Source organism: Oncorhynchus gorbuscha, linkage group LG04 (genome assembly GCF_021184085.1).
Source record: "Oncorhynchus gorbuscha isolate QuinsamMale2020 ecotype Even-year linkage group LG04, OgorEven_v1.0, whole genome shotgun sequence".
Lineage (NCBI taxonomy): Eukaryota > Metazoa > Chordata > Actinopteri > Salmoniformes > Salmonidae > Oncorhynchus > Oncorhynchus gorbuscha.
In genome coordinates this window covers 312,771-333,286 of record NC_060176.1, presented here as the reverse complement: position 1 = coordinate 333,286, position 20,516 = coordinate 312,771, and positions in this window count along the sequence as shown.

Here is a 20,516-nt window from a genome sequence, read left to right as displayed (position 1 = left end):
CTAGCTAAGCCATTCCTTTTATTTCATTTTTGTATTGTGTGTTTTAATTAACTCGTGTTTCTGTTTCTGCTATTCTTTTCCAATGTTCAAGGACATTTGAAAGGTCCTGTAGAATTCATATTTTGAGCAACGTACACTTTGCATAATCTTGAAAACCTTTGTAAAAGGACTTAAAACTAGAATTTTATTCGGATTGATTTTTAATACCAGATCGGAGGTTTGTTGACCACAGATTGCACATGTTTTTAAAACCTGCTATTTTTAATCTCTTTTATGCACTTTGCATTGTCTTACCTCTCGTTCATTGTTATGTTATATGTTGTGATGTGTTCTGGCTCATTTACAGAGCCTTCAGAAGGTATTCACTCCCCTTGTCCTCTTCCACATGTTGTTGTTCTTACAGCCTGAATTTAAAATGGATTCATTTGAAATGTTGTGTCACTGGCCTACACACAATACCCCATAATGTCAAAGTGGAATTATGTTTTTAGATTTAAAAACAAAATGAATAAAAAAAATGGGAATCTGAAATGTCTTGAGTCAATAAGTATTTAATTCATTTTTTATGCCAAGCCTAAATATGTTCAGAAGTAAAAATGTGCGGAACAAGTCACATAATAAGTTGCATGGACTCATTCTGTGTGCATTTAATAGTGTTTAACATGATTTTTGAATGACTACCTCATCTCTGTACCCAACACATACAATTGTCTGTAAGGTCCCTCAGTGAAGCAGTGAATTTCAAACACAGATTCAAACACAGACCAGGGAGGTTATCCAATGCCTCGCAAAGAAGGGCCCCTATTGGTAGATGGGTACATTTAAATAAAAAGCAGACATTGAATATCCCTTTGAGCATGATGAAGTTATGGATACACTTTGGATGGTCTATCAATACACTCAGTCACTACAAAGCGACCTTCCTACTCAGTTGCTGGGGAGGAAGGAAAGCACTCAGGGATTTCAGCATGAGGCCAATGGCATCTTTAAAACAGTTACAGAGTTTAATGGCTGTGATAGGAGAAAACTGAGGATGGATCAACAACATTGTAGTGATACCACAATACTAACCTAAATGACAGAGTGAAAAGAAGGAAGACTGTACAGAATACAAATATTCAAAAACACGCGTCCTGTTTGCAATACGGCACTAAAGTAAAACTGTAAAAAAATGTGGCAAAGAAAGGAACTTTATGTCCTGAATACAAATGTTATGTTTGGGTTAAATCCAACACACCACATCACTGAGTACCATTTTTCATATTTTCAAGCATGGTGGTGGCTGTATCATGTTATGGGTATGCTTGTCATCGGCAAGGACTTGGGAGTTGTTTTTTTTTAGGATCAAAATAAATGGAATGGAGCTAAGCACATGCAAAATCCTAGAGGAAAAGCTGGTTCAGTCTGATTTCAGACACTTGGAAACAAATTCACCTTTCAGCAGGACAATAACCTAAAACACACAGCCAAATATACACTGGAGTCGGCTTGAAAATATATGGCAAGACTTAAGAATGGCTGTCTAGCAACGATCAACAACCAACAAATATTGTACAATTCAGGTGTGCAAAGCTCTTCGAGACTTACTCAGAAAGACTTGCAGCTCTAATCGCTGCCAAAGGTGATTCTAACATGTATTGATTTAAGAGTGTGAATATTTATGTAAATGAGATATTTATGTAGTTCTTTTCTCTACACTTTACATTGCTTGTTTCGTCACTTAAACTGAAATTAGGTGAACTATTTATTGACATTTTTGTAACCAGGAAATGGCGGAGTGATTTGTTAGAATCATAAAACACGGGCTGAGATGTTAAAAACTGTCCATTGTGCCAATAGATGGAATGCACTCGCATGAGATTTGCCGTGATGTTGACAGAGTGGCATGGGAGGTTTATTTCTCAGACTGGGGTAAGATGTCAATTTTTGGGACACATCCTCAGTAGTGTGCCTTCGAATCAGTGGGTGTTTCGGCCTTTAATCACTAAACACCCTCATCAAAGGTGGCCAGCTAAAGGGTGATCAAGCCTTAGCTTGTGTCCCATGCCCAATTAAGATGTCCCACAGGACTGTGCAAGGCAGGGGCGTCCTCTTCTCTGAGCCAGCCATACAGCTGACCGCATACCTCATATGCCCTCCTCAAGTTGGAGGGATCTGAATTGAGTTCTCAGGTGGGGGTGAGGGGTCATGAAGTTATAGCCCAGCAAGGGTCCTTCCGTTTGATCCAGATCCACTGGCTACCTCTTTCAGCTGCTTGAGAAACTGCTCTGACGGTCTGCCGCAGAGCCTGTCCATGGATTCCAAGTTCTTTCAGCAACCTGATGATGGAAGAAGCCACGAATCCTCTGCATCCCACTTCAACTGGCCAGACTTTTGCATTCCAGCCACGCTGAGTTGCGTCTGTTGCCAACTCTGTGTAACGCAGTTTCTTACGTTCGTAGGCCTCTTCAACAGAGTTTTCCCACGGGACTGTGAGCTCTATGATGTACACAGCCTTTCGTGAAGGGGACCAGAGTACCATGTCTGGCCTAAGGTTGGTAGAAGCAATCTCAGGTGGAAAAATGAGTTGCTGGCCAATATCGACAAGCATCTTCCAGTCCCGGGCCATAGCTAGGTGTCCAGTTTCTGGCTTTGTAGGAGGATACTTGGGCCTTTTCTGTCCCTCCCGGATGAATGTTGTTGTTTTGACGGGATTGCTTGTTTTTGGAGGTAATGAATTGGTTGCACTCCTCTTGGTCTCAAGTGCTGCAGCCAGGCTCTTGAGGACCTGATTGTGCCTCCAGGTGTAGCGGCCTTGTGAGAGGCTGGTCTTGCAACCTGTCATTATATGCCTGAGAGTCGCTGGAGCTGGGCAGAGGGGGCAGGTCGAGTCCTCGCCATACCATTGATGTAGATTTTTTGGTGATGGAAGCACATCATAAACAGCTCTTATGATGAAGCTGATGTTGCTTGCCTCCATTTGCCAAAGCTCACTCCAGTTGATCTTTCTCCTCTCCAGGCCTTCCCACCGCGTCCATTGCCCTTGTTTAGCAAGAGAGACAGCCTTTGCACTTCTTGCAGTCTCCTCCTGTCTTCGCACCTCCTCGACCACCAGCTTCCTGCGTTCAGATGTTGTTGCCTTATGGAACGTTGGTTTGCTTGCTGCCAGGCCAAAGCCTCCTCTTACATTTACATTTACATTTAAGTCATTTAGCAGACGCTCTTATCCAGAGCGACTTACAAATTGGTGCATTCACCTTATGACATCCAGTGGAACAACCACTTTACAATAGTGCATCTAAATATTTTAAGGGGGGAGGGGGTGAGAAGGATTACTTTATCCTATCCTAGGTATTCCTTAAAGAGGTGGGGTTTCAGGTGTCTCCGGAAGGTGGTGATTGACTCCGCTGTCCTGGCGTCGTGAGGGAGTTTGTTCCACCATTGGGGAGCCAGAGCAGCGAACAGTTTTGACTGAGCTGAGCGGGTATTATATACACACTGGTATTAACTAACATGTGATAAGGTATTATATACACACTGGTATTAACTAACTAACTAACATGTGATAAGGTATTATATACACACTGGTATTAACTAACATGTGATAAGGTATTATATACACACTGGTATTAACTAACATGATAAGGTATTATATACACACTGGTATTAACTAACATGTGATAAGGTATTATATACACACTGGTGTTAACTAACTAACATGTGATAAGGTATTATATACACACTGGTGTTAACTAACTAACATGTGATAAGGTATTATATACACACTGATATTAACTAACTAACTAACATGTGATAAGGTATTATATACACACTGGTGTTAACTAACTAACTAACATGTGATAAGGTATTATATACACACTGGTGTTAACTAACATGTGATAAGGTATTATATACACACTGGTGTTAACTAACATGTGATAAGGTATTACATACACACTGGTGTTAACTAACATGATAAGGTATTATATACACACTGGTATTAACTAACATGTGATAAGGTATTATATACACACTGGTATTAACTAACATGTGATAAGGTATTATATACACACTGGTATTAACTAACTAACTAACATGTGATAAGGTATTATATACACACTGGTGTTAACTAACCAACTAACTAACATGTGATAAGGTATTATATACACACTGGTGTTAACTAACCTGGAGGACACATTATATACACACTGGTGTTAACTAACTAACATGTGATAAGGTATTATATACACACTGGTGTTAACTAACATGTGATAAGGTATTACATACACACTGGTGTTAACTAACATGATAAGGTATTATATACACACTGGTATTAACTAACATGTGATAAGGTATTATATACACACTGGTATTAACTAACATGTGATAAGGTATTATATACACACTGGTATTAACTAACATGTGATAAGGTATTATATACACACTGGTGTTAACTAACTAACATGTGATAAGGTATTATATACACACTGGTATTAACTAACATGTGATAAGGTATTATATACACACTGGTATTAACTAACATGTGATAAGGTATTATATACACACTGGTATTAACTAACATGTGATAAGGTATTATATACACACTGGTGTTAACTAACTAACATGTGATAAGGTATTATATACACACTGGTGTTAACTAACCTGGTTTACCCATTAAACACACACTGGTGTTAACTAACCTGGTTTACCCATTAAACACACACTGGTGTTAACTAATCTGGTTTACCCATTAAACACACACTGGTGTTAACTAACCTGGTTTACCCATTAAACACACACTGGTGTTAACTAACCTGGAGGACACATTATATACACACTGGTATTAACTAACCTGGTTTACCCATTAAACACACACTGGTGTTAACTAACCTGGAGGACACATTATATACACACTGGTGTTAACTAACCTGGAGGACACATTATATACACACTGGTGTTAACTAACTAACATGTGATAAGGTATTATATACACACTGGTGTTAACTAACATGTGATAAGGTATTACATACACACTGGTGTTAACTAACATGATAAGGTATTATATACACACTGGTATTAACTAACATGGGATATTCCCCACAATGTCTTGGTGTCTCAGGGCTGATGTTGCTTGCTGCACAGCATTGGATGATGTCCATTTCCGTCCAGTTTGTAGGGGAGGTGCAGCCTTGCTAATGGTCTGGTCTTTGGAGTCCTTCAATGTCATCTGAAGTCTTACTTTAGAGCACTTGTACTCCTCCGTTAGACTTGTAAGAGGTAGTTCAAGGACCCCTTTGCCATAGAGGCCGATGTTACTCAGGCATCGTGGGACACCCAGCCATTTCTTCACGTATGAGGTAATGGTTCGCTCCATCTTCTCCACTGTTGTTATTGGGACCTCATAGACGGTGAGTGGCCACATTACCCGGGGGAGAAGTCCAAACTGTAGGCACCAGAGCTTGAGCCTCCCAGGCAGTAGGGTCTTGTTGATGTTCTCAAGACCGTCGGCGATGTCCTGCCTTACTTGCTGCACTTGATCTTTATCCCGGAGGCTTTCGTTGTACCATCTACCCAGGCTCTTGATGGGTTGCTCAGACACCGTTGGTATCGAGTCATCTCCAATGCAGAACCTCACATCTTTAAGCTGTCCCTTGAGTATGGAGATGCTTCGAGATTTGCTTGGCTTGATTTTCATCCGTGCCCACTTGATGTTATCCTGCAGTTTTGCAAGTAGCCGCCTGGTGCATGCTGCAGTGGTGGTCAGTGTAGTCATGTCATCCATGTATGCTCGGATAGGTGGGAGACGGAGCCCTTCCTTAGTTCTCTCACCACCGACCACCCATCTCGATGCCCTGATGATGACTTCCATGGCCATAGTGAAGGCCAGAGGAGAAATTGTACAGCCTGCCATTATGCCTACTTCCAAGCGCTGCCATGTTGTTGTGAAGTCAGGTGTTGTGAAACACAATTGCAGGTCTTGGAAATAGGCCTTTACCAGTGTAGTGATGGGTTCTGGTACGTGGAAAATGTTGAAGGATTCCCAGAGGAGTTCATGGGGAACTGAGCCAAAGGCATTGGCCAAGTCGAGGAAGATGACATAGAGGTCTCTCTTGTCCTTCTTAGCTGTTTGGATCTGGTGCCAAATCATACTAGTATGTTCCAGGCAACCAGAGAAACCAGGAATGCCTGCTTTCTGTACAGATGTATCAATGTACTTGTTCCTTTCCAAATAAGTGGACAGCCTCTGTGCTATTATACTGAAAAAGATCTTCCCTTCGACGTTGAGAAGGGAGATTGGTCGGAATTGACTGATGTCTGTCGCATCCTTCTCTTTCGGGATTAGCACACCACCAGCCCTTCGCCATGCCTTTGGTATTATTTCCTTCTGCCACACTATCCTCATGAGCCTCCAAAGAAAGCGTAGAACATCCGGGCGTTCTTGTAGAGCTTGTATGGTACTCCATTAGGCCCAGGAGCCGAGGCCGCTCTTGCTCTTCGGACAACGTTCTCTACTTCCCTCCATTTTGGAGGGTCAGTGTCCAGATTGAATTCTGGTGGTTGAATAGGTGGGATGTCATGTGGGATGATTATCTGCTCATGCCTTTTCATGTCCTGGTGGACCTTTTCCAGATGTTCTTCCAGTTCAGGCTTTGTAGTTTTTAGGATTCCGCACTTTTCCTTTGCGAAGAGATCTTTGACAAACTTAAAGGGGTTTTTATAGAACCGTGTTCTTGAGTGTTCCTTCTTCCTACGAAGTTTCCTTAAGTTTTCCGCTCTTCGCAAGGTTGCCAGCCGACATTTAATGTCTGCTTGGAGTAGCATGAGACCTTCTCTCTCTGCATCAGAGGCCTTCTTCCACTGCTTCCTCAGCTGCCTTCTCTCTCTGATAAGTATCTCGATCTCCTGCTGTCTCCTAGATTTGGCTGGCGCGGGAGGTGTCTTGCCACTTCTCCTTTCGTTTACGCCAAAGCGCTCTTCTCCGTAGTGGTAGATAATGTCTCCCATCCTTTCAAGCTTTTTCTCTGCTTTTCCTACCTGTTGTTCCAAGATATTGTCTGTCATGTTTTGTCATATATACTGTCATGTTTTGTCTTATATTGTCTTGTCATTATGCTTTCCCTTCTGTTCGTTTCCCCCTGCTGGTCTTATTAGGTTCGTTCCCTTTTTCTCTCTCCCTCCCTCTCTCTCCTCTCTCTATCGTTCCGTTCCTGCTCCCAGCTGTTCCTCATTCTCCTACTCAATCATTTAGTCTTTTCACACCTGTTCCCTATCTTGTCCTCTGATTAGAGTCCCTATTTCTCCCCTTGTTTTCCGTTTCTGTCCTGTCGGATCCTTGTATGATGTTCGCCGTGCTGTGTCTTTGTCTCGCCCTGTCGTGTCTTGTTTCCCTCAGATGCTGCGTGTGAGCAGGTGTCTGAGTCTGCTACGGTCGGTGCCTTCCCGAGACAACCTACAGTTAATGGTCGAGTCTCCAGTCTGTCCTCGTCACTACGAGTGGAATTAAGTTTTTTATGTTTTGTTTTCTGCTCTGATTGTCCAGGAGTATTGCTTATATCCTTTAATGGAATAAAGACTCTGTTTTCGCCAAGTCGCTTTTGGGTCCTCATTCACCAGCATAACAGAAGGATCCGACCAAGAATGGACCCAGCGACTATGGATTCTCTCTACTCTACTCTCGAGTTCCAGGGAGCGATGCTCGGCAGACACGAGCAGGAATTGTCTGCTGCTCGGCTTGCCGTTGAGACCCTGGCCGCTCAGGTCTCCGACCTCTCAGGACAGTATCAGAGTCTTCGTCTCGTGCCACCAGCTACTTCCGGGTCTTCCGAGCCTCCGGAACCTAGGGTTAATTACCCACCATGTTATTCTGGGCAGCCCACTGAGTGCCGCTCCTTTCTCACCCAGTGTGATATAGTGTTCTCTCTCCAACCCAACACATACTCAAGAGAGAGAGCTCGGATTGCCTACGTCATATCACTCCTTACTGGTCGGGCTCGGCAGTGGGGCACAGCTATCTGGGAGGCAAGCGCTGAGTGTACTAACGATTATCTGAACTTTAAAGAGGAGATGATAAGGGTTTTGATCGTTCAGTTTTTGGGAAAGAAGCTTCCTGGTCCCTGTCTTCCCTATGTCAAGGTAATCGATCCATAACGGATTACTCTATAGAGTTTCGCACTCTTGCTGCCTCCAGTAACTGGAACGAGCAGGCGTTGCTCGCTCGTTTTCTGGAGGGACTCCACGCTAAGGTTAAGGATGAGATTCTCTCTCGGGAGGTTCCATCCAGCGTGGATTCTTTGATTGAACTCGCTATTTGCATTGAACGACGGGTAGATCTTCGTCACCGAGCTCATAGAAGAGAGCTCGCGTTAACTGTGTCTCCCCTCTCTCCGACACTACCATCTTTCCCCACTGACTCTGGTGTTGAGCCCATGCAGCTGGGGGGTATTCGCATTTCGACTAAGGAGAGGGAACGGAGAATCACCAACCGCCTCTGTCTCTATTGCGGTTCCGCTGGTCATTTTGTCATTTCATGTCCAGTTAAAGGCCAGAGCTCATCAGTAAGCGGAGGGCGACTGATAAGCGCTACTAGACGGTCCTCTCCGTCAAGTACCTGTACTACCTTACCGGTCCATCTACGCTGGACCGGATCGGCAGCTTCCTGCAGTGCATTAATAGACTCTGGGGCGGAGGGCTGTTTTATGGACGAAGCCTGGGCTCGGGAACATGACATTCCTCTCAGACAGTTAGGGGAGCCCACGGTCATGTTCGTCTTGGATGGTAGTCCTCTCCCCAGTATATTATGTGAAACACTACCTTTAACCCTCACTGTATCTGGTAACCATAGTGAGACCATTTCTTTTTGATTTTTTGTTCACCTTTTACACCTGTTGTTTTGGGTCATCCCTGGCTAGTGTGTCATAATCCTTCTTTTGATTGGTCTAGTAATTCTATCCTTTCCTGGAACGTTTCTTGTCATGTGAAGTGTTTAATGTCTGATATTCCTCCTGTTTCTTCTGCTCCCTCTTCACAGGAGGAACCTGGTGATTTGACAGGAGTGCCGGAGGAATATCATGGTCTGCGCACGGTCTTCAGTCGGTCCAGAACCAACTCCCTTCCTCCTCACCGGTCGTATGATTGTTGTTCTGATCTCCTCAAGAAGCGTTTTGCATCCGCTCCTATCCTTGTTGCACCTGACGTCACTAAACAGTTTATTGTCGAGGTTGACGCGTCGGGGTGGGCGTGGGAGCCATTCTGTCCCAGCGCTCCGAGACTGACGATGGGGTCCACCCTTGCGCGTATTTTTCTCATCGCCTGTCACCGTCGGAACGTAACTATGATGTGGCTAACCGTGAACTGCTCGCCATCCGTTTAGCCCTAGGCAAATGGTGACAGTGGTTGGAGGGGGGCGACCGTTCCTTTTGTCGTTTGGACTGACCAAAGGAACCTTGAGTACATCCGTTCTGCCAAACGACTGAATTCGCGTCATGCTCGTTGGGCGTTGTTTTTCGCTCGTTTCGAGTTCGTTATTTCTTATTGCCCGGGTACTAAGAACACCAAGCCTCATGCTTTATCCCGTCTCTTTAGTTCTTCTGTGGCTTCTACCGATCCCGAGGGGATCCTTCCTGTTGGGCGTGTTGTCGGGTTGACTGTCTGGGGAATTGAGAGACAGGTTAAGCAAGCACTCACTCACACTCCGTCGCCGCACGCTTGTCCTAGTAACCTTCTTTTCGTTCCTGTTTCTACTCGTCTGGCTGTTTTTCAGTGGGCGCACTCTGCCAAGTTAGCTGGCCACCCCGGCGTTCGGGGTACGCTTGCTTCTATTCGCCAGCGGTTTTGGTGGCCTACTCTGGAGCGTGACACGCGCCGTTTCGTGGCTGCTTGTTCGGACTGCGCGCAGAATAAGTCTGGTAACTTTTTTTCTGCTTCTGCTCCTGGTCTTGCTGGGTCTCAGTCTGTTCCCTGCCACCGCTTCTCTCCTGGTCTTGTTCCTGCCCTTGCTGTGTCTCAGTCTGTCCCTAGTTGTTACTCTCCTGGCCTGTTTGGTCCTGTTTGCTCTAAAGCTTTCAGTTCTCTACCCGTGTCTAATTTTTTTTTTAGAGTAGTACCCTAGTTTCCCTTTTTTATCGTTTTCCGCTACGGTCCTGAGGAGAGGAGTTGGGTTCTTTCTCGGGACGTGCTGGACCGTTTGATCTATGATTTCCTCCGTTGCCGCCAGTGTTCCTCCTCGAGTGCGCCAGGAGGCGCTCGGTGAGTGGGGGGGGGTACTGTCATGTTTTGTCATATATACTGTCATGTTTTGTCTTATATTGTCTTGTCATTATGCTTTCCCTTCTGTTCGTTTCCCCCTGCTGGTCTTATTAGGTTCGTTCCCTTTTTCTCTCTCCCTCCCTCTCTCTCCTCTCTCTATCGTTCCGTTCCTGCTCCCAGCTGTTCCTCATTCTCCTACTCAATCATTTAGTCTTTTCACACCTGTTCCCTATCTTGTCCTCTGATTAGAGTCCCTATTTCTCCCCTTGTTTTCCGTTTCTGTCCTGTCGGATAGGTCGTTGTTGATTGTTTCCCACTCTCTCTTTTCAACGGCTTTGGGCCACTTCACACTCGGTCTGTGCCCTTTGATCTTTTCCTCTTTTAGAGGTCTCTGTGGTTGGGTGAGTTCATCCACCGGCATTTCTGTGCTTGTGTTATCCTCCTCAGTTACAGGGGTGCTGATGCTCTGCGAACTTTGGTTTGCGTCCCGTCGCTGTGCTTCATTCGACTGATTTGACTGGCTGCTTCGTAAGAAGTACTGGTCAATGCGAGGTCCCTGTCTCTGCTTCTCTAACAAGCACCTTTTCCTCCCTTGATGGATCCTTAACCCCCTTGCCGATGTTACTCTCTCCCAACCACAGCTGCACACCTGAAGTGTGTGTCCATATATATATATATATATATATTGTTAATATTAAAGGAGCCATATGCAGAAATTACTCTGCCATTTCCTGGTTATAGAAATAGGCTACATTTGACATCTCACTAAAAGGGATTGACTCCTGAGATTAAAAACCTTTTGGGACATTTTTGATCTATTTGTAACAAGTAATGACCCTTTTTAAAACTTTTTTAAATGATGTTGTTTATTTGCAGCCATCATTGCCCAAATAAACATTGTTCTTTGAACCCTTCCTGTCTCTAAGAAATGATTTTTATATGAATATTCCAACAGTATACTGTAGTATGTATCTGGCACAGCAGGAGACAGTCTGTGGTAGACTAGTTTGATTCTCTATTTCTGGTTCTGTGTTTCAGTCTAATGCCCACCTAAAATCAAACAGTGCGTTAACAGGCTTGTGATGACGTCACATTGTTCATTGCGTCATGTTCACATCGATACCTCTTTCTGTTCGTGTAAAAACTCTCTGACACAATCCATTGGTGGTGCACTCAGTATATTTCAAATCAATGGGGTGAGCACTCTTCGACCGTGATCCTGCCTGTGTCAATGAAAGTTCACGACATTTAACTTTAGAGTAATCGTTGGTGGATTTGTATCCAGAAACTCTCTTCCTTCTGTCCTTGAATCAGTCTGCACTTGGAATCAGTCTGCACTTGGAATCAGTCTGCATTTGCCTTCAATGAAACAGTCCCCCCCACATATAATAAGGGGCATTATGCAACTCCAGTTAGTCATCGATTGGGTCACGTTCAACCAATCAGAAGACCAAATCTTTTACATATTCTAAATCTAAAACCGATGAGCCTCTATTTTGAAGTGGTTTCAGACTGAATCAGTGACTTGAATCAATAGTGTAAACAGAGCTCTAATCAGTCCACTCTCTTACTGCTCTTGTTTACCTCTCACTGGTCTAAATGTATTTATGTTTAGCTCCCTCGTGTGGTAACATGGAGTAGTGCAGGTAGTGGCAGTGGCTGACATTTCATAGTGTAATAACACCTTTGCTTCTCTATAGCTGTTTCCATATTCAGCTTCATGTTAACCGCCATCATGAATGATGACTCAGTATGTACCAGGTGAAAATAGATTTATGTGCTAAAACAAAACATTATTATCCATGAATTATAAATAACATCACGGACAATGTGCACTCAGGGCTTCTGCCTTGTGTGTGTTGCACTATAGCATAATGACATCACTTAAGACTGCATGATGCCATTGGTCTTTTTCTCAACCAATGGAAGACAACAGACATAAGTACCATTGTAGAGGACTGCTAATTCTTATGTAGGTGACATTACTGCTATTGCATTGTTATAACTGAGACAACACATAGCAAAGTATTTTCGCAATCTGTTATCGGGGCTTCTTTCTGCTGGTTCCTTGTGAGCCAAATGAATGAGCCCGTATACGTTGTACCAGATATCTTTACTCTGAATAAACTGTCGCTTGTCACATAATTGACCACCTTGTCCGAATCGATCCTTGACCGACTCGCCCCATCTACATATCCCATTATCAACACCATACAACCAATACCTGCTGGCCTACATCCCTAGCCACACCTCAAATATCTATATCCACTATAGACCGCTCCAAGGGAACTAGTCTATCTATCTTACCATTATTCCAGACTAGCATTGCGTTGCAAGCAGATATACACATTTCTGTGAACTGTAAGGAAAATGGACAAGAAAGTATTCCCCCCCCCCCCCCCCATTACAGTCAACGTACACAATAGATGAGGCCACAGGACAACTCTCAGCCCTGAAGGTAATATAGTGGTTGGTAGGGTCTATTCTTATCTGTTGAACCAAATCAGAATACCAATGATTGCTCTCTGACAGAAGTACCTTTAGCTGGTGGAAAGATGAAAGACAGATCTTTTCTATCAGATTAGGTGACTCTTTGATCTTCCAGGTGGGTGACTGACCTATTTCTGTGGCTCTTTGATCTTCCAGGTGGGTGACTGACCTATTTCTGTGGCTCTTTGATCTTCCAGGTGGGTGACTGACCTATTTCTGTGGCTCTTTGGGGCAAAGGGACATCTTTTGCACTTCTTGTACATTAAGCCATTGATGTTGAAAAAAAAACTCTTGACACACACACACACACACACACACACACACACACACACACACACACACACACACACACACACACACACACACACAGACACACACACAGACAGACAGACAGACAGACAGACAGACAGACAGACAGACAGACAGACAGACAGACAGACAGACAGACAGACAGACAGACAGACAGACAGACAGACAGACAGACAGACAGACAGACAGACAGACAGACAGACAGACAGACAGACAGACAGACAGACAGACAGACAGACAGACAGACAGACAGACAGACAGACAGACAGACAGACAGACAGACAGACAGACAGACAGACAGACAGACAGACAGACAGACAGACAGACAGACAGACAGACAGACAGACCATTACATGTCTCTGCTCCTAGTACTACAGTACACAAGGTAGACAACCAATTAGAGAAGCACTGTGATGATGAGATATGTTCAGCACGTTCCAGAGAAGGATTCACATTCAGACATCATATTCTCATACCTTTCTCTTACCAACCCATTTCAACTTCAGATAACATTGGGCACAGGTGGATGTCAAGACGTGTATCTCATTTTACTCCTGTAGTAAAAGGTTTGTCATTTAGTCATAGTACATATTGGGGAAGCTGATAGTGTGATACTGAACCATGTACTCTCATCATGTGTATAGTAGAGAACATCTGTCATGGTGTGTTTGACATTTGGGCCTCAGGTGCTTTGATCTATTTTCTGCCCAAGGAACTGTTTTATTAGACACACAGTAGACCATTTTGGGTATGAATTTAAGAAAGAAATCAAGTCGACCCAAACCTTGACTGAACAGAAGTAAATCGTTTAGGGTTGGCACTACTAACAATGTGACTCACTAACAGATCGCTACAACATTTCTAACACAGAACTGTGTCAATGCTAGTTTACTGCCTCTAAACTTCTGGCAATTTGCTATGTCAGCACTTTCACAGTAATAGAATTTGGTGTCTGAATTTAGCTTTGCCGTACACAGGCAGTGACACGAGGTTACTAACCCCACAGAAGACATCATGTAGAACAAAAAGTGAACTTCTCTGCTTTGCTTACAGTGCAGATTCAGTATCTTTAACCCTTTGCTTACAGTGCAGATTCAGTATCTTTAACCCTTTGCTTTGCTTACAGTGCAGATTCAGTATCTTTAACCCTTTGCTTACAGTGCAGATTCAGTATCTTTAACCCTTTGCTTTGCTTACAGTGCAGATTCAGTATCTTTAACCCTTTGCTTTGCTTACAGTGCAGATTCAGTATCTTTAACCCTTTGCTTACAGTGCAGATTCAGTATCTTTAACCCTTTGCTTACAGTGCAGATTCAGTATCTTTAACCCTTTGCTTTGCTTACAGTGCAGATTCAGTATCTTTAACCCTTTGCTTACAGTGCAGATTCAGTATATTTAACCCTTTGCTTTGCTTACAGTGCAGATTCAGTATCTTTAACCCTTTGCTTACAGTGCAGATTCAGTATCTTTAACCCTTTGCTTACAGTGCAGATTCAGTATATTTAACCCTTTGCTTACAGTGCAGATTCAGTATCTTTAACCCTTTGCTTACAGTGCAGATTCAGTATATTTAACCCTTTAAGCTGTACTTTTTTAAATGCATTGATCTCAACATTGAACCCAATTCAAAATCCTCCACCACAGGAATCCACTATCGCTGTAGACAACAGCACGCAGAATTAAAGGCACAGTGAATCCACTAACGCTATAGACAACAACATGCAGCTCTAAAGTATCGGTGCTCGGCTTGGCGCTGTTGCCGTAGAAACGTGTTTTAGCACTGGGCCGGATCTAATGTGGTTCCATACGAGACATGATGTGCATGGAGAGATATGCACGTTTGTGTTTGTCTTGTGCTGTGGAGTAGAAGTGGTCCTCCCTCTCTGGCGTGGAATCAGCCCTGTCCTGTCTCTGTGGTGAGAGTGAGGGAGTAGAAGAGAGAGAGGATATGGGGGGGTTGAGAATGAGACAGAGAAAGAAGTGTGAGGATGAGAGAGAGAGTTAGGCACCTGTTCTCCCTCTGAGATGCTTTTATTCCACACTGCTACACTGATGTCTTCAGCCCATCAACTCCAGTAACTTGGCAGTTTAGTCCATCTCAGACAGATGTGGCAACTCCCACTCCCAACTACTCCCAGAGGCCTGGGGCACTCTCCTGGTACATGGTTTATAGAGGCCTGGGGCACTCTCCTGGTACATGGTTTATAGAGACCTGGGGAACTCTCCTGGTACATGGTTTATAGAGGCCTGGAGCACTCTCCTGGTACATGGTTTATAGAGGCCTGGAGCACTCTCCTGGTACATGGTTTATAGAGGCCTGGGGAACTCTAACCGTACATGGTTTATAGAGGCCTGGGGAACTCTCCTGGTACATGGTTTCTAGAGGCCTGGAGCACTCTCCTGGTACATGGTTTATAGAGGCCTGGAGCACTCTCCTGGTACATGGTTTATAGAGGCCTGGGGAACTCTAACCGTACATGGTTTATAGAGGCCTGGGGAACTCTCCTGGTACATGGTTTCTAGAGGCCTGGAGCACTCTCCTGGTACATGGTTTATAGAGGCCTGGAGCACTCTCCTGGTACATGGTTTATAGAGGCCTGGGGAACTCTAACCGTACATGGTTTATAGAGGCCTGGGGAACTCTCCTGGTAGATGGTTTCTAGAGGCCTGGAGCACTCTCCTGGTACATGGTTTATAGAGGCCTGGAGCACTCTCCTGGTACATGGTTTATAGAGGCCTGGAGCACTCTCCTGGTACATGGTTTATAGAGGCCTGGGGAACTCTAACCGTACATGGTTTATAGAGGCCTGGGGAACTCTCCTGGTAGATGGTTTATAGAGGCCTGGAGCACTCTCCTGGTACATGGTTTATAGAGGCCTGGGGCACTCTCCTGGTACATGGTTTATAGAGGCCTGGGGAACTCTCCCCGTACATGGTTTATAGAGGCCTGGAGCACTCTCCTGGTACATGGTTTCTAGAGGCCTGGAGCACTCTCCTGGTACATGGTTTATAGAGGCCTGGAGCACTCTCCTGGTACATGGTTTATAGAGGCCTGGAGCACTCTCCTGGTACATGGTTTATAGAGGCCTGGGGAACTCTAACCGTACATGGTTTATAGAGGCCTGGGGAACTCTCCTGGTACATGGTTTCTAGAGGCCTGGAGCACTCTCCTGGTACATGGTTTATAGAGGCCTGGAGCACTCTCCTGGTACATGGTTTATAGAGGCCTGGGGAACTCTAACCGTACATGGTTTATAGAGGCCTGGGGAACTCTCCTGGTAGATGGTTTATAGAGGCCTGGAGCACTCTCCTGGTACATGGTTTATAGAGGCCTGGGGCACTCTCCTGGTACATGGTTTATAGAGGCCTGGGGAACTCTCCATGGTTTATAGAGGCCTAGAGGCCTGGAGCACTCTCCTGGTACATGGTTTCTAGAGGCCTGGAGCACTCTCCTGGTACATGGTTTATAGAGGCCTGGAGTCTTCATGGTTTATAGAGGCCTGGGGCACTCTCCTGGTACATGGTTTATAGAGGCCTGGAGCACTCTCCTGGTACATGGTTTATAGAGGCCTGGAGCACTCTCCTGGTACATGGTTTATAGAGGCCTGGGGCACTCTCCTGGTACATGGTTTATAGAGGCCTGGAGCACTCTCCTGGTACATGGTTTATAGAGGCCTGGAGCACTCTCCTGGTACATGGTTTATAGAGGCCTGGAGCACTCTCCTGGTACATGGTTTATAGAGGCCTGGGGAACTCTCCTGGTACATGGTTTATAGAGGCCTGGAGCACTCTCCTGGTACATGGTTTATAGAGGCCTGGAGCACTCTCCTGGTACATGGTTTCTAGAGGCCTGGGGCACTCTCCTGGTACATGGTTTATAGAGGCCTGGGCACTCTCCTGGTACATGGTTTATAGAGGCCTGGAGCACTCTCCTGGTACATGGTTTATAGAGGCCTGGAGCACTCTCCTGGTACATGGTTTATAGAGGCCTGGGGCACTCTCCTGGTACATGGTTTATAGAGGCCTGGGGCACTCTCCTGGTACATGGTTTATAGAGGCCTGGAGCACTCTCCTGGTACATGGTTTATAGAGGCCTGGGGCACTCTCCTGGTACATGGTTTATAGAGGCCGGAGGCACACTCTCCTGGTACATGGTTTATAGAGGCCTGGAGCACTCTCCTGGTACATGGTTTATAGAGGCAGGGGCACTCTCCTGGTACATGGTTTATAGAGGCCTGGGCACTCTCCTGGTACATGGTTTATAGAGGCCTGGGCACTCTCCTGGTACATGGTTTATAGAGGCCTCACTCTCCTGGTACATGGTTTATAGAGGCCTGGAGCACTCTCCTGGTACATGGTTTATAGAGGCCTGAGGCACTCTCCTGGTACATGGTTTATAGAGGCCATCTCCTGGTACATGGTTTATAGAGGCAGGGGGCACTCTCCTGGTACATGGTTTATAGAGGCTATCTCCTGGTACATGGTTTATAGAGGCCTCATCATGGTTTATAGAGGCCTGTGGCCATGGTTACTAGAAACCACTTAGTCATCCATCATCATCCTGATTATATCAAATATACAGTTACCAGTCAACAGTTACCAGTTACCAGTCAACAGTTACCAGTTACCAGTCAACAGGTACCAGTCAACAGATACCAGTCAACAGGTACCAGTCAACAGTTACCAGTCAACAGTGTTACCAGTCAACAGTTCACCAGTCAACAGTTACCAGTCAACAGTTACCAGTCAACAGTTACCAGTCAACAGTTACCAGTTACCAGTCAACAGTTACCAGTCAACAGTTACCAGTCAACAGTTACCAGTCAACAGTTACCAGTCAACAGTTACCAGTCAACAGTTACCAGTCAACAGTTACCAGTCAACAGTTACCAGTCAACAGTTACCAGTCAACAGTCACCAGTCAACAGTTACCAGTCAACAGGTACCAGTCAACAGTTACCAGTCAACAGTTACCAGTCAACAGGTACCAGTCAACAGTTACCAGTCAACAGTTACCAGTCAACAGTTACCAGTCAACAGTTACCAGTCAACAGGTACCAGTCAACAGTCACCAGTCAACAGGTACCAGTCAACAGTTACCAGTCAACAGGTACCAGTCAACAGTTACCAGTCAACAGTTACCAGTCAACAGTTACCAGTCAACAGTTACCAGTCAACAGGTACCAGTCAACAGTTACCAGTCAACAGTTACCAGTCAACAGTTACCAGTCAACAGTTTGGACACACCTACTCATTCAAGGGTTTTTCTTTGTTTTTACTATTTTCTACATTGTATAATAATAGTGAAGACATCAAAACTATGAAATAACACATATGGAATCATGTAGTAACCAAAAAAAGTGTTGAACAAATCAAAATACATGTTATATTTTATATTCTTCATAGTAGCCACCCTTTGCCTTGATGACAGCTTTGCACACTCTTGGCTGACTCACAAACCCAACAGAGAGTGAGAATGTGTTTCCAACCTTTTGACTGGTACGGTATATATATATTGTGGAAGGACCACCAGAGGGCAGGCTGGGCTCATGGATAGTAGCCCAACAAGGCATGGGAGACAAGGTAACCAGAGGCAATTAAGCACAGCTGACGGTACTAATGACATACTCTCCTTCCCCTATAAGAGAGAGAATGGAACCAGCAGAGAGGGGGGGGAAACTATCTCTGGAAGATGGCCACCGAGAGAGAGGAGCTATCCAGGAAGAACCACTAAGACGGTGACAATCCCGTGACTTTTTGTTGTAGCTTAAAGATAATCCTATTGTGTTCTTGTTTCATCTGGAGAAGATGTATGTTTTTTTTTCCTTGGAAGATTTTCATTGATTATGTTGAAATGTTTTTGTGGACCAAATACCCTCAATAGAGAACTGTGTTAAATCAAGAAAACCTACTCCTGACTCGTTTATTCCACCTTCCCGCTTTAGAGTGACGCCCAATTACTTGGTCCGCTCACAATATATCTATTTAAATCGTTGCAGATGACAACATGAACGTCATACTGAAAAGATGGAGATGGTAATCATCCACATTCACCTTTAAACACCTCTTTAGAAGATCCCAGGGCCTTGACTCCTAACAGTCATTTAATAAAATGGCTGTCACTTTTTACACTCACAGTTGTATTAAAAAGCATGTCCACAAGTAATGAGTCATTGTGAGTCAGCGTTTCCATAAGGCTGTGCAGAGCAGGGCATTGTGATGATAATAGGCAGGCCATGTTCTCTTCAGAGTCAATGATTATGGGTGGGGAGGGATTCATCTATTCAATGGAACCTACACACCAGCCAGCTTCATAATGAACAGTTCCCAAAGGTCACCAGCCATAGATGAGAATTAGATTTTAGATTGGCACTGCTCATTCTACTCACAGACAACACGCTATTAGATTGGCACTGCTCATTCTACTCACAGACAACAGGCTATTAGATTGGCACTGCTCATTCTACTCACAGACAACAGGCTATTAGATTGGCACTGCTCATTCTACTCACAGACAACAGGCTATTAGATTGGCACTGCTCATTCTACTCACAGACAACAGGCTATTAGATTGGCACTGCTCATTCTTCTACTCACAGACAACAGGCTATTAGATTGGCACTGCTCATTCTACTCACAGACAACAGGCTATTAGATTGGCACTGCTCATTCTACTCACAGACAACAGGCTATTAGATTGGCACTGCTCATTCTACTCACAGACAACAGGCTATTAGATTGGCATTCATTCTACTCACAGACAACAGGCTATTAGATTGGCACTGCTCATTCTACTCACAGACAACAGGCTATTAGATTGGCACTGCTCATTCTACTCACAGACAACAGGCTATTAGATTGGCACTGCTCACAGACAGCAGGATTAGATTAGATTCTACTCACAGACAACAGCATTAGATTGGCTGCTCATTCTACTCACAGACAACAGGCTATTAGATTGGCACTGCTCATTCTACTCACAGACAACATTAGGCTATTCTAGACAACAGGCTATTAGGCACTGCTCATTCTACTCACAGACAACAGGCTATTAGATTGGCACTGCTCATTCTACTCACAGACAACAGGCTATTAGATTGGCACTGCTCATTCTTCTACTCACCCACAGACAAAAAGCGTTCTGTTCTCTTTTGTGCTGGTGATGCACCTCGTGTCTTTGACTTAATAAAACATCTACCTCCTGCTCAGTGAGACATCCCCTGAAGGTTCCATTGAACCCCTCTGAAAAATACTTGTTGTTGTTGTTGTTGTTGCAGAAACATGTCGACTGAAGGCATTAACCTGTGCTTTGATTATAGTCTACTACTGTGTGGATTATGGAAGGTTGATTCTCAGATATCTAACCAGCGACTTCATAAAGACAGTATGTCTCTTGTCAAATCTGTTTGATGTTTATCTGCTTGACAAACTTTTACCTCTTTCACTCAGTATAGTCAGAAGACTCAGACTTCAGCCTTCACTCAGTATTGTCA